Here is a 14,081-nt window from a genome sequence, read left to right as displayed (position 1 = left end):
CTTAACCAATCACTCTAATAAATGTGCAGGATGAGCACAATTGAAAATGAACCCTTCACATGCCTTGAAGAAATCCCATTAGGACTCCACATATGGTGGAATGACTTAGAAAACGTCAATAGAGATACTATGGTAAAAGTTCTGGGCGGTCTTGTTGTTCTTCTAAAAATTAAGCCGAGGTTGGACGTGATTGAGGCGTTGATACCTTTTTGGGACCCGACGCATAATGTGTTTCATTTTTGTAATGTTGAGCTCACCCCCACGCTAGTGGAAATAGCGGGCTATATCGGTCTTAATGGGAATCTCAGAAGTTGGTACCCAGTGGCGCCAAGAACAGTGACCCTCATAAGTTTTTAGACCTGTTGAGCATCAGTCGGGAGGTTCAAATGCAAATCTATCCGAAGGATTTTGCACATTCCACTTCTTGTACCAATGCTATGGCAATCCCCATGGTTTTGAGGCACCAGATACTAGCCTGACTCATTCGGGAAACAAAGATAAATGGGAAGCATGGCAAGGGTTGGCTTTTACAATGGCATTCCTGGGTGTCTTAATCTGCCCAAGAAAGGATGGAAATATAGAATTGGGTCTTGTGGGAATCGCCGACGATATGATTAAAAAAGCTAATGGCACCCTTGTTCTAATGATCCTGGCAGAGATTTATCGAGCTTTAACCATCTGCCGAGAAGGGGAAACATTCTTCGAGGGCTGTAACATGCTCCAACTTTGGATACAAGAACATCTTTGTCACCGCTTGGGGTACATGAACTATGGCATGACTGGTTTGAATTGCATTGAAGAGCATGAAAACCGAGTAGTGGGTTGTGAATTTACAGAAGGTATAAAAGCCTGGTTTGTGCATTTGAGTTGCTTAATTTCAGACAAAATTGAGTGGAATTTCGGTTGGCTCCCTGTCACTGAAGTCATTTACATGTCAGCCAAGGTGTGTTTTCTTCTCTTAATGGGTCTCCAGAGCATTCAGCCATATGCTCCACACAAGGTGCTACGCCAGCTAGGCAGGTTTCATATTATCCACATGACGAAGATCTGAGCCGACAAGTCATCGAATTGGATCCAAAAGTTGTATTCCCAGAAGGAAAAATTTGTCAGATTTGGAATGAGTGTAGCTTTCTAAAGCCAAAGACTCGGGTGCGGGATCTATCTAAAGGCGAGTTATACCCTAATTACATGATTTGGTTTGGTAAAAGGTTTCAAGTCCCTCGGGATCCCAAACGACCTGCTAAAAGACCCCACGTCCAGCAATTCACTGACAATTCGCGAGAGCAATGAGATTAGTTGGCGAAAGGGGCAAGCTACAAGGCCAAGATAAGAAAATTGGAGGGACAAATCAGGTATCTCAAATTTGACAATAGTGTACAAGCTGCTGTCGAGGAAGGGGAAAATAAGAAGCTAGATCAAGAAAACAAAGCCCTTCGAGCCCAGATCCAAAAAATGAAGATAGCTGCTAAGAATCAGGAAAAAAGCCGAGCAGATAAAAAACTCATAAGTGGTCCTAGAAGGAAAGTATCTGAGTATCAGGATGACTTAGAAAAATCCGAGGTTAATCTAGCAAGAGCCCGAGCACAACTGACAAAGAACGCAGAGGGATGGGTGGAGTTTGTACAGCAGTTGAAAAGGAAATATGAGGGAATAGTCACAAATTTGAAGAAAAGGCTAACTACCCTCGAAAATGAGATGGCCAAACAAGCTAAGAACTTTAAAGCAGAAAGAGAACATTGCTATGCCTTAATGCCCCTACTAGAGGAAGATATGCAACAGTTGCACGGTCAAAACCATCATGACATTCAAGTGCTAGAAGCTAGGTCTCAGCAAATCGGGCGTTTGCTCCAAGAAAAAGGTATCATCAGGGAGAGGGTTAGAGTAATTACTGATTATATTGTCATGAAGTGCCATGAATGTGAAGACATGACTAGAACCACCTTCTTTGTTGCGGTAATGACCTTTGTTCACCAAATAAGGAGTGACCTGGAGCATCTTCAATAAGTTCTTGCACATAGGCCCATGGCAAGACCAACTGATGTCCCACGGGCCCCTGGAGTAGAATAACTTATGTACTCTTGATTTTCATTTTTGAGTATGTAATTCAGTTTTTAGTTTTAAAATATGCTTCGAGTATATTTGTAGTTTTTAATTCCTAGAAAGAGTATGATGGAGTCTTTTGTAATAGAAAATAGTAGAGTTTTTATTAATGAAAATTGGAAAATCCCTAAAAAATTGTTTCTTTATTTTCTGCAGTTATTTCTTGAACTACATGATGATCTGATTCACGCGTCATCGTGATACGTAGGAAATCCTCATCGGATCTGGTCATGATTTTTCGTAAATAACTTGAATAGAAAAGGGGAATATGGAAAAAGGAAAGCCAAAATAAAAATCAAAAAGAGAGAAAATGAGAGTGCAAAAAGAGCAAGAGAGAAGATCGGGGAGATAAACAAAAGCTGGGATGAGACATGCAATCGTTGCAAAACATATAGAAACACATTTAACTGTATAGGTGCATCACACCACCAATGTGTGATTCCCTATGTGTTAATTGCTTCAAACTAATTGGTTTGTTATCTACTGTTGGAAATAAGTTATGTTTTTAAGGTGGTTGGTTTGTGGTAACCTGGTTTCACACCCGTATTTCACAAGATCAAAGGGCAGTATAGAAATGTCACCAGAAGGTCTTCCACCAACAATTCCCATCTCAGACGATAGCCCACTATCGGTTATCCCAACCTCAAAGTCAGCGACAGTTGAGGAGAATAGGGCATTGTGCCTCCGCGTGCTAGAAATGTGGGACGCCTGGTCCAATTGTAGAGAGCCGCCGAGTGCCATACCCGATTTCCCCGAGTTACTTCCCAGAGCAAGTGGAAATTCTAATGTTTCGCTAAGCTACCTAAATACCCCACTTGGACACCCCACCATCTCAGCTCACGTCACCGGAACACCTTCTGAGGTTTGCCTCCATGTGGTTTCGGGAGTAGCCTCCAACATATTTAACACACCACGAACTTTGGCTGCAGTGCAACCCAACTTTGCCCAGACAAGCTTTGATCCATATCGTTCACTTTGCAAGTACCATCTTTTCCACCAGAACCTACCCAGTTCACCACTAATTCTTGCCCGCAACAACCCCGATACAAATTTACCGTGGGACAGGAGAAGGCTACAAAAAACCCCGAGCAAGAGGAAATTACCTGGAAAATGAGGAGCATAGAACAGAGCCTTAAGAATATTCAAGGCTTAAGAGGACAAAAGAGCGTATCCTATGCTGATTTATGTATGTTCCCACATGTGCATTTCCCCTCGGTTTCAAGACCCCAAAGTTCAAAAAGTATGATGGGCACGGGAATCCCATAGCCAACCTCAAGAGATATTGCTATAAACTAAGAGGAGCGGGTGGAAAAGAAGAGCTCTTAATGGCCTATTTCAGAGAGAGTCTAGTTGGCATCACATCTGAGTGGTACATGGACCAAGACATGTCTCGTTGGCACATTTGGGATGATCTGGCCCAAGATTTTGTCAGGCGGTTTCAGTATAACATAGACATAGCTCCCGACAGGAATTCTCTATCGAATCTCAAGAAGAAGTTATTAGAAAGTTTCCAAGAATATGCTGTTAAATGGCGCGAACAAGCGGCCAGGGTCAAGCCCCTGATGGATGAAATGAAAATGGTTAGTGTTTTTCTACAAGCCCAAGAGGCTGACTACTTTCAGAATATGATGTCTGCAATGGGGAAACCGTTTGCTGAGGCCATCAAGATTGGTGAGATGGTTGAGAATGGTCTAAAAACAAGGTGCATATTGAGCCAATCTGCCATAAGAGCTACATCCCAAGCAATTCACGGTGGGTCCGGAGGTGTAGCAAATAGAAAGAAGAAAGAAAAGGTGGTGATGGCAACTTCAAGTCTGATAAACTCTTGTCCATCCAGAGGTTACATCCCTCCAAACACCCTACAACATTATTATCCTCATCAGGATGTAGCCTATGCTATGGATCCTCAGCCATACGCAGTAATGAATGCCCAGCCATACGCTCGGCCACAACAATAGTTCAACCAAAACCAAACTCCATTTCCTAGAAACAACCCTCCTCACCAAGCTCAGTATAATCCCCGACCTCCACAAAATAATTTCCCCTACAATGCCCGTGCTCGGGAGTCACCCAGGAGAACAAACTTCATGCCTATTGGTGAGTCATACTCTAGCCTTTTCTCTAAACTGGTTCAAATGGGTTTATTGCAACCCGTACCCAAAACCAGGCAAAACCCAGAGTCACCCTCCTTCAGAGCCAGTACTTGATATGCTTACCATTCGGGAGTGGAAGGTCATGACACTAAAGACTGTTGGACTCTGAAAAGGGTTGTTGAAAATCTCATAGAGCAGAAATGGATAGTGCTAAAGGATGAAGAAATTCCTAATGTGACCAACAACCCATTACCGACTCACAACAACGGACCAGTTATTGGAATGATTTGCGAAGATAAGGAGCTTGATCCCGCTTTGAAAGCCATCATTGCGATCGCTGATGTCGAGAAGAAGCCAAAGGTTGCTGCAAAGCAAGACAAGGGGGAGAAGAGGAGTAAACCCACCCATTAAAATACAGAAAAGACAATGGAAACCAAAACTGGGACAGTACCTCCAAAAGATGCCATTCTTTATGTTCCCGGGGTCACAGGAAAGAACAAATGACATTGAGCCCTCCAAGAAGGTTCGAGCTGAACAAGGGATCTAAGATGTATGTGCCTAAAGGGACCTACGTGGTACGGGGGCCAGTAATTTCACCAAGGCTAAATAAGCCCGTGGTTATTGGCCGCACACCGCAGAAGCCCATGACAAACCCTATTGTCGTCCTATGGAATTACAACAAGGCGGTAGTAACCTATAAGGGAAAAGAGGTCCTGGGAGAAGCAAATTAAACTAAACCAGCTGAGAAATACCTTAATTTGGAAGAAGTGAACAATTCCAAGCAGAAACGCTTCCCGATTAAAAATCCAGTTAGTTCCGAAGAAGCAGAAGAGTTCTTCCGAAAAATAAAAACTGCATACTATGAGATAATTGACCAACTACGAAAGTCTCCCGATCAAGTCTCGTTGTTGCCTCTGCTAATAAGCTCAACTGAGCATCATAAAGTGTTGATAAAAACCCTCAATGAAGCTTATGTTCCGATTGAAACCACTGTCGAACAACTGAAAATGATGGCGGAAAAATTCTTCGCAGTCAATTAGATTTCCTTTAGCAAAATGATTTGCCCCAGGAAGGGGCCGCCCACAACAAATCCCTCCATCTGACAGTTAAGTGTGAGGGGTACTATGTAAAAAGAGTCATGGTGGATGGTGGATGGTGGATCAGGGGTTGATAACCGCCCTCTCTCAACTTTGCAAAGAATGGAGATTGGGACTGCACGAATTAGGCCTAACAATGTCTGTGAGTGTGCCTTTGATGGCATCAATAGAGATACCATAGGTGAGATCAATTTGAATTTAACTATTGGTCCTGTTGATTTCTAGGTGACCTTTCAGGTCCTATACATGGACACTTTATATAATTTCCTCTTGGGAAGACCTTGGATTCACGCGGCAGGGGCCGTACCTTCCACTCTCCACCAGATGGTGAAATTTGAATATGAAGACCAAGAAATTGTGATTCAAGGAGAAAATGAGTAGTAAATTTACTAGGACCCATCAGTCCTATGTCTCGAAGCCAGGGAAGGTAGCGAGCATATAGTCTATCAAGCTTTCGAGGTGGTGGTCGCAGATCAATGTGAGGAGGGAAGCCCTTGCCCTCAGCCTTTCCTATCAAATGCATTCATCATGGTCGTTGCTGAAATGATCAAGCATGGTTATAAGCTTGGGAAGGGACTCGGGGCATCATTGCATGGTATCACAGAACCTATCACTCTACCTACCAGCAAGAAGTCTTAGGTGTGGGTTTCCGCGGCACAAAAACTGATGTGACTTGGGCAAATGAATGAAAGAGCAACGGTGTTAGGTGTTACCTCAGCCGGTTATGCATCTCTACAAAACATTCGTCAGGCCCAAGTACAACGAAGAAGAAGATGATGAGGCCTTCACGGCCAAGGAAATTGAGGACATATGTGGAGCCATGAGGCAAATGTTGTATGAAATCCACATGGTTCAGTCAGGAGAAGGCTCGAGCACCGCTGAGGTGCTGTATATGAGGCCCAATGCCAAGTTACAAAACTGGAAGGCTACTCCGTTCCCAGTCAGGCGGGAATCCCGGTAGTCCAGTCTTACCACCTTTTCTATATCACGAGTTATTTCAGGGTGTAACTCGGATATTTCTATTAGTTTACTGTCTTTAAATTTTAATGTATACCCTGTTATCTTCAAAATTCAATGAAATGAAATCAATATTTCATCGTTCATCTCTCTTTATTCTTTTGAATTTTGTTACTTTTTCTTATTTCTTCTTTCAATTCTAATAATGCGGCTTTAAATAATATGACATGCTTGCGGACTTCATGCCCAGATCCAAAAACGATGTCTAATTGTAAAATAATGAACCAAGAACTGGAATAAGATGAAGAAGAGGCTTTTAGGGAAATAAACTGAGAATTGGAACATTTTGAGAATAAACCTAAGCCGAACTTAACTAAAACCGAGCTGGTTAATTTGGGTAGTTTTGAAGATGTCCAAGAAACCATGATAAGCATTCACACAGATGAAAGAACCAGGGACGCATTGATCCAACTTTTGTTTGAATTCAAAGATGTGTTTTCTTGGTCTTACGATGACATACCAGGATTAAGTGTCAGTTTGGTGGTCCATAAGTTGTCGAGGTGTTGATGGATGAAGAGGATGCGGAAAAGACAGCCTTCGCCACACCTTGGGGCACCTATTGTTACAGGGTCATGCCTTTTGGTTTGAAAAACACCAGGGCAACTTATATGAGGGCCATGACTGCCATTTTTCATGACATGATGCACCAAGAAATCGAGGTGTATGTGGACGATGTGATCTTCAAATCCAGAACACAGGACGACCATGTTCGGGACTTGAGAAAGTTCTTTGAGCAGCTCCGTAAATATGATTTGAAGCTAAATTCGGCTAAATGTGCATTTGGGGTTCCGCCTGGCAAACTCTTGGGATTTGTAGTCAGTCGGGGGGGGGGGCATCGAGCTAGACCCAACAAAGATAAAGTTTATTCAGGATTTACCCCCTCCGAGAACCAAGAAAGAGGTTATGAGCCTGCTAGGGAGGTTGAATTACATCAGCCGGTTCATTGCTCAGTTGACTTTTACATATGAGCCCATATTCAAGATGTTGAAGAAAGACGGTGATTAAATGTACGGATGAGTGTCAAGAAGCCTTTAACAAAATCAAAGAATATCTGTCGAACCCGCCAGTCTTGGTCCCACCCGAACCAGGGAGGCCTTTGTTCTGGTATTTGACAATCTTGGAGAATTCCTTTGGATGTGTCCTTGGGCAATATGATGTGGCTGGGAGGAAAGAGCAGGCAATCTACTATTTGAGAAAAAAGTTCACAAGTTATGAAGCCAAATACACTTTGTTGGAAAGGACTTGCTGCGCTCTAACTTGGATTGCTCAGAAACTTAGGCATTATTTGTTGGCCTACATCACTTATCTCATCACCAGGTTGGACTCTCTGAAGTACATATTCCAGAAGTCGATGCCCACAGGGAGGTTAGCAAAATGACAGATCCTGCTCACTGAATTTGACATAGTCTATGTCACCCGCACGACAATGAAAGCCCAGGCTCTAGCGGATCACCTAGATGAAAACCCTGTTGATGACGAATATCAGCCCTTGAATACTTACTTCCCGGACGAGGAGGTGAATTCAGTTGAGGTAACATCAGAAGACACTAATTCTTGGAAAATGTTTTTCGATGGAGCTGTAAACGCAAAAGGTGTCAGGATTGGGGCAATTTTGATCTCATCCACTGGTCAACACTCCAGCCACAGCCCGACTTCGGTTTTTCTGCACAAAACAACACCACTGGGTATGAAGCCTGCATTATAAGTATGAATATGGCTCGACCAATATGTTGAAAATCTATTGATCATGGGCGATTCAAACTTGATTATCCGACAAGATCAGGGTGAATGTGAAACTCGGGATGTCAAGCTTATTCCATACAGGCAACATATGAAAGATCTTAGCAAGCGGTTCAAGTTAGTTGAGTTCAGGTACATCCCTCGTTTTCACAATGAATTGGTTGATGCAGTTGCTACTCCGGCTTCAATGTTGCCGTATGTAGGCAATTTCATCATTGACTCATTGGAAATCCAAATCCGAGAAAGGCACGGTTACTGCAATATGGTTGAGGCAGAACCGGATGTTTAGCCATAGTATCATGATATCAAGAGAGTTATGAAAACTAAAGAATATCACCATCAAGCCAGTGGAGACCAAAAGAGAACCATTAGATGGCTTGCAAGCGGTTTCTTCTTGAGCGGTGAGATCTTGTACAAAAGGACTCCATATCTCAACTTGTTAAGATGTGTTGACGCCGAAGAGGCCGGAAGAATCATGTATGAAGGAGTGTGTGGACTCCACATGAATGGGTATGTCTTGGCAAAGAAAATTCTTCGAGCAGGATATTACTAGATGACTATGGAAAAGGATTGCTTCAGTTTCTCCGGAAATGTCATCAGTGTCAGGTACACGGTGACCTAATTCATGCACCACCCACATAACTACATCCTATGTTAGCACCGTGGACATTCGTTGCTTGGGGTATGGACTTCATTGGGCCGATCGAGCCAAAAGCTTCAAATGGGCATAGATTCATATTGGTCGTCATCGACTACTTCACAAAGTGGGTTGAAGCAATTACTTTCAAAGCTGTCACTAAGAAAGTTGTGGTAGATTTCGTGCACTCCAATATCATTTGCCGTTTTGGTATTCCTGCAACTATCATTACGGATAATGCTGCTAACTTGAATAGTCACTTGATGAGGGAGATATGTGACAAGTTGAAGATCACACATCGAAATTCTACCCCTTATCGGCCCAAAGCTAATGGCGTTATCGAAGCAGCAAACAAGAACATCAAGAAGATTCTGAGAAAGATGATCCAAAGTTCCAGCCAATGGCATGAAAAGTTGTCGTTTGCATTGTTGGGTTATCGCACAACTGTGCGCACATCAATCGGAGCAACCCCCTATCTATTGATTTATGGCACTGAAGCCGTAATACCAGCAGAAGTTGAAATCCCCTCTATTCAAATTATTGTTAAAGCTGAAATTAAGGATTATGAGTGGGTCAAAACCCGTCTGGAGCAGTTAATCATGATTGATGAAAAACAAATGGCCACAATCTGCCATGGGCAGTTGTATCAACAAAGAATGGCTTGTGCCTACAATAAGAAAGTGCGGCCTAGGAACTTTGAAGTAGGGCAACTCGTTTTGAGGCGTATTCTCCCTCACCATCATAAAGCAAAAGGAAAGTTCGCTCCTAACTGGAAGGGCCCATACATTATCATAAAATTATTGCCAAAAGGGGCGTTATACCTGGGAGAGATATCGAAGGAAATGACCCCGAAACAGCTGTAAATGCAGACGCAGCCAAAAGGTATTATGTCTAATCTTTCTGCAGCAACAACATTATCTGATTGGGATAACGAAGGCTTTCATTCTCGCTACCCCAAACACTCCAATCCTTTGCTAACCTTTTGAGCCAGTTACCTTTCTTTCATTACCCTCTTTGGAACTTGAAAACGTTTGCAAAAAAAAAAACAGCAAAACAACAAAACAAAGTTCCCTGAACTACGTTCGACTTGATTCCGAAAGGATACATAGGAAGCCTCTCTCTGGGGTTCAATCACACCAAATCAAAAATCTAATTTCCCTAAAAAGTGAAACTAGGGCAGATGTTGTAATGGTTCGGCAATGATCCCGCCTGAATGGTTCCAAAGTTGATATTCGATCCAAATTCCTTTTACCCTGAACCCTGTTCAAGTCCTTTCGATCAATCAATGAGAATATCCAAGAGTTGGAGAACGCAGCTATTTGGATCCGATGCAATAAAGATGAGAGAAATAAAATGAGAGAGTCTTATTGGTGAAAACCCACACGGGCACCGTAAGGCATTGGTGAGCAGAGAAATTGAAAATGAGAGAGTCTTGTTAGTGAAAACTCGTAAAGAGCACTATAAGGCAACGATGAGAAGAGAAATGAGAGAGGTCAATTGGCGAAAACCCCCAAAGGGCGCCATTGATCGAAAAGAGGGAATTCCTTAAGATCATTGGCACAAACAAGAGTCCTGGCAAGGTTACTCGGTTTTGAGATATGGATTATGAAGGGTTTTGCAAGATTGGATGGCTACACAGATCGGGTATCCAGTCCAAGAAGAATGTCATGTCTATTGAAGTCTGCATGCACTGCAGATAAGTTCTTCTTTCCTCCCCGAAAGGGACACTTCTCTTTAAATTCACTTTCCTGTCCTTTGATTACTTTTCTTTGAATCCCTTTCGGTTTAATTCTTCTCCGAAAATAATACAAAGAAAAGGTGGCAAGATTGGTTTACAAATTTCTGCTTGATAGAATCTGAATGCAAAGAAAAGCACCCAGCCTCAGGGGATGCATCTAGTCGATCCTGACTGGCCATGATGGTCGATGTTCCGAAGTCAAAAAAGTCAAGTGCCCATAAAGGCAGAAATAAGATGAAAAGGCCAAAGTCCCACACGGGTTGAATCATCGTATTAAATGTTTTGGAAAGTCAAAATCCCTGGTTTTAGAAGAGAGATCGATCTCTAGAAAGCCAGCGGGCGACAGAGATGTTCATCGAAAGAGTTGGGCCGAGATCAAGTGATCAAAATAATCATGGCCACAAAACCAACCACTATTTCAAACTAACAATTATTCTTTGTTTGAAAACATTAAAAAGGTGCAATCCAAAGCAACCTTGCAAGAAGCGGGTGTAACCAAAAGACAATGCGCAAGTGCTAAAAATAGCTTTGCAGCAATGATCCAGAAACGGAGGTCCCCTCTAAATTCTTTCCCGCATTTACTCATTCCATGAAATAAAGGAAGAAACAATAAAGGGGGGGGGGAAGAGATAAGAATAAAGATTAAAAAAAAAGAAAATGGTAGCCTAGGATCCCCAATCTCTATTTACGCTTTTTCCAACATAGGGTCCTCACTCCCTAGTTGAGTTTATTTTTTTAGACATAGGGTCTTCAATCCCTAGTCGCCTTTGCCAACATAGGGTCTCCATTTCCTAGTTGAGTTTATTTTTAGAAATAGGGTCTCCACTCCCTAGTTGCCTTTGCCAACATAGGGTCTCCACTCCTTATTTGAGTTTATTTGTAGACATAAGATCTCCACTCCCTAGTCGCCTTTCCAACATATGGTCTCCAATCCCTAGTTGAGTTTTATTTTAGACATAGGGTCTCCACTCTCTAGTCTCTTTTCCAAATACAGGGTTTCCACTCCCTGGTTGATTTTAGTATAGATATAGGATTCCACTCCCTAATCTTTTTCTCTCAAGGATACACAATCCTAATTTTATTGCTTTCTATAAATAAATAGCTTAGATTTTGTTATAATAACTCACGAAATTTTCCTAGTGAAAACTGGGGTAGAAAAATTTTGTTCGTTTTTTTGCTTTGGTGCCTAAACAGGCTTTCACCATGAGGCACAAGGTTGAGATGACCAAAAGAAGAAGTCTCAATCCAAATAAAAGAAAGGAAGAAACAAGAAAAGAAGTTGAACTCCAGATTCAGAAGAGGAGAAAAGATGCAGACTACTCAAAATTTAATTGAAGTCACAAGCTTCGCATGTCCTGCCTTGATCCGAAAAGATGCAGAAGAGTGAACCAGCAGTTGTAGCCAGTGAGCATCAAGATTCATATCAGAGTCTATAGGAAGAACCGGCGAAGACTCAAGATCAAGCTTTAGAATGTTATAGATAGGAATCTTGTAACTCCTAGTTGATAGAATTAGCTAGTTTTAGTTTTTCATTTTTCATCTTGGTGTAATAAGGAGCCCAGCAAGCAGAAACAATAGCAATAGCAGTGACATCACAGTTTCCCAGTAGTCCCAACTACCTAAACTTTCAGAACTACACTGACCTGATTCCTTTATAGCCAAGGATATGTAGGCAACCTCCAAAGCAAGGTTTGCTCAGGCTTTTTCAAAAAAAAGAAATGCTTCCCATGGAGTTTCAAACGGGAAAAAATCCCTCATAATTGCTCATTTTGTCTTTGCCCGAAAATCCTTCGTGTTTCCGAGCAAAGAGGGGCAGTTGTGAGCATGTGATTTTTGCCATATACGAAACACTCCTATAAAATCCCAAGAGAATAGGTTTTCTATTAATTATTTGCCATTTTTAGGAAATTTTCTAGAATTTTATTAATTATTTGCATTTTTGTGCATGTTTAATTTTTATTTAAATCGTGAAAAATACAAAAAAATATCATGCATTTTCATTTAGGATATGTTTTATATTTTTAGGATTAATCAACAATTATTTGTTTTATAGAAATTTGAAAATCATAAAAAATAGTTCATTTTTACATTTTTGTCTTTTAATTTTTAGTTTATTGATTTTCCTATTTTAATCTAGAATTAAGTGATGTTTATAATTTTTGCAATTAGTTAAATAATTTAGTTTCAAATTGTTAGATAATTTAGGATTTTTAATTATTAGGATTTTCAATTTTTTAAAAAAAAAAAAGAAAAAGAAAGGAAAAAGAAAATAAGAAGAGAATTGAAAGAAGGGTGTTATTTTTAAATTTGGTGTTATTTTCATAACCAAACCAGGCCCAAATCCGTTCCCAAACCCACCAAAACCCAAGCCTAAATCAACCCAAACCCGGTCCAGCCTCGTCTTACCCCAAACGACCCCGTTTCATCACCTTTTAATCCCAGCCATTGGATTTCCTAAATCCAACGGCTCGTAACTCCCTACCCAAAATCAATATAACAGTCTGAATTAAGTCAACCCTCTCCCCTCCAAAACTAAAAATTCATCTCATTTCCTCTGTATCTCACCCTCACCCAACGTAACCCTAGCCGCCTTCATTTTCTGTGCCTCCCCCACCGCAAACCACCGCCGGAAATCGCCTCACGGCGGTTCTGGTGGTCCAATCGTACCAGAAATAACACCATGAACTCCTTTTCACCTCCTCAATCCATATCCATAGTCCTTTTCCTTCGAATCATGCCCAAGCTATTCGAAACTTAAATGAAAAAATCCGGCAAAAACTTAAATCGTTCCAAATTTCTCCAAACTCACACCCTATGACCCTTATCCCTCTCTAAGTCTCAAACCATCCTTATCCCCCATCGAATCAGGCCCATTTTGCTCAAATTCCAAATCTTAGATTCCGAAAAAGCCCTAGGTCTTCGCTTCTTATTTTCTTGGTTAGTGAGTGGTCAGACGAACCTCAAACCGTCATTAGTCGATTGTCCCCTATTAAGGACAATTGATTAAGGACGGTTGAAGGTTCACTTTCTTTCTTTGAAGAATTCGTCCAAGTTCACGAAAGATTTCCAAAGCAGACAAGGCTATTTCTCCTCTTTTGTTTTATTCGTTTCCCTCTGATTTTCTCCTCTTCTTTCATTCTTCATGGTGTTTGTTTTGCTTTAATTGCATGGCTAGTTTTTCTGATTTTGAGTTTATTAATTATGCTTCTATACTTGTTCATTAATAATAATCATCTAGTTTAGGGTTAATGTTCGAGTTTTCCATCAGGGTTTCAATTTCCTTTTCAAATTGGTTTTGTTGGTGTTTAATGAAGTTAAGATTGTCATATTAGCATCATTCGATTCCCTGTTTTTAGCTGGCAGATTTAATTGTTTCAAAGTTTGAAATAGGTTATTCACCGTTTGTTACTTGTTAAATGTAAGTTTCAATTGGTGAATCTATTGATGCCCTTCGATTCAGTTTGCCTTTGGTTTCTATTACAGAATTGTTAACCTAGTTTGTAATTTTTCAAGACTTTTAAGGTTTAAACGAATAGGAATAGAAACTTTAGGGATCCTATTTGAATTAAAAGGGTTCAGATAAAATGTAACAAGTGGGCTTTAGAAGGGTAATTTAGGGTTTTTCTATTTGGGAAAATATCAGAATGCTCTAGAATAAG

The sequence above is a fragment of the Nicotiana sylvestris genome, chromosome 7 (genome assembly GCF_000393655.2).
Source record: "Nicotiana sylvestris chromosome 7, ASM39365v2, whole genome shotgun sequence".
Taxonomy (NCBI): Eukaryota; Viridiplantae; Streptophyta; class Magnoliopsida; order Solanales; family Solanaceae; genus Nicotiana; species Nicotiana sylvestris.
This window is presented reverse-complemented; position numbering follows the sequence as displayed.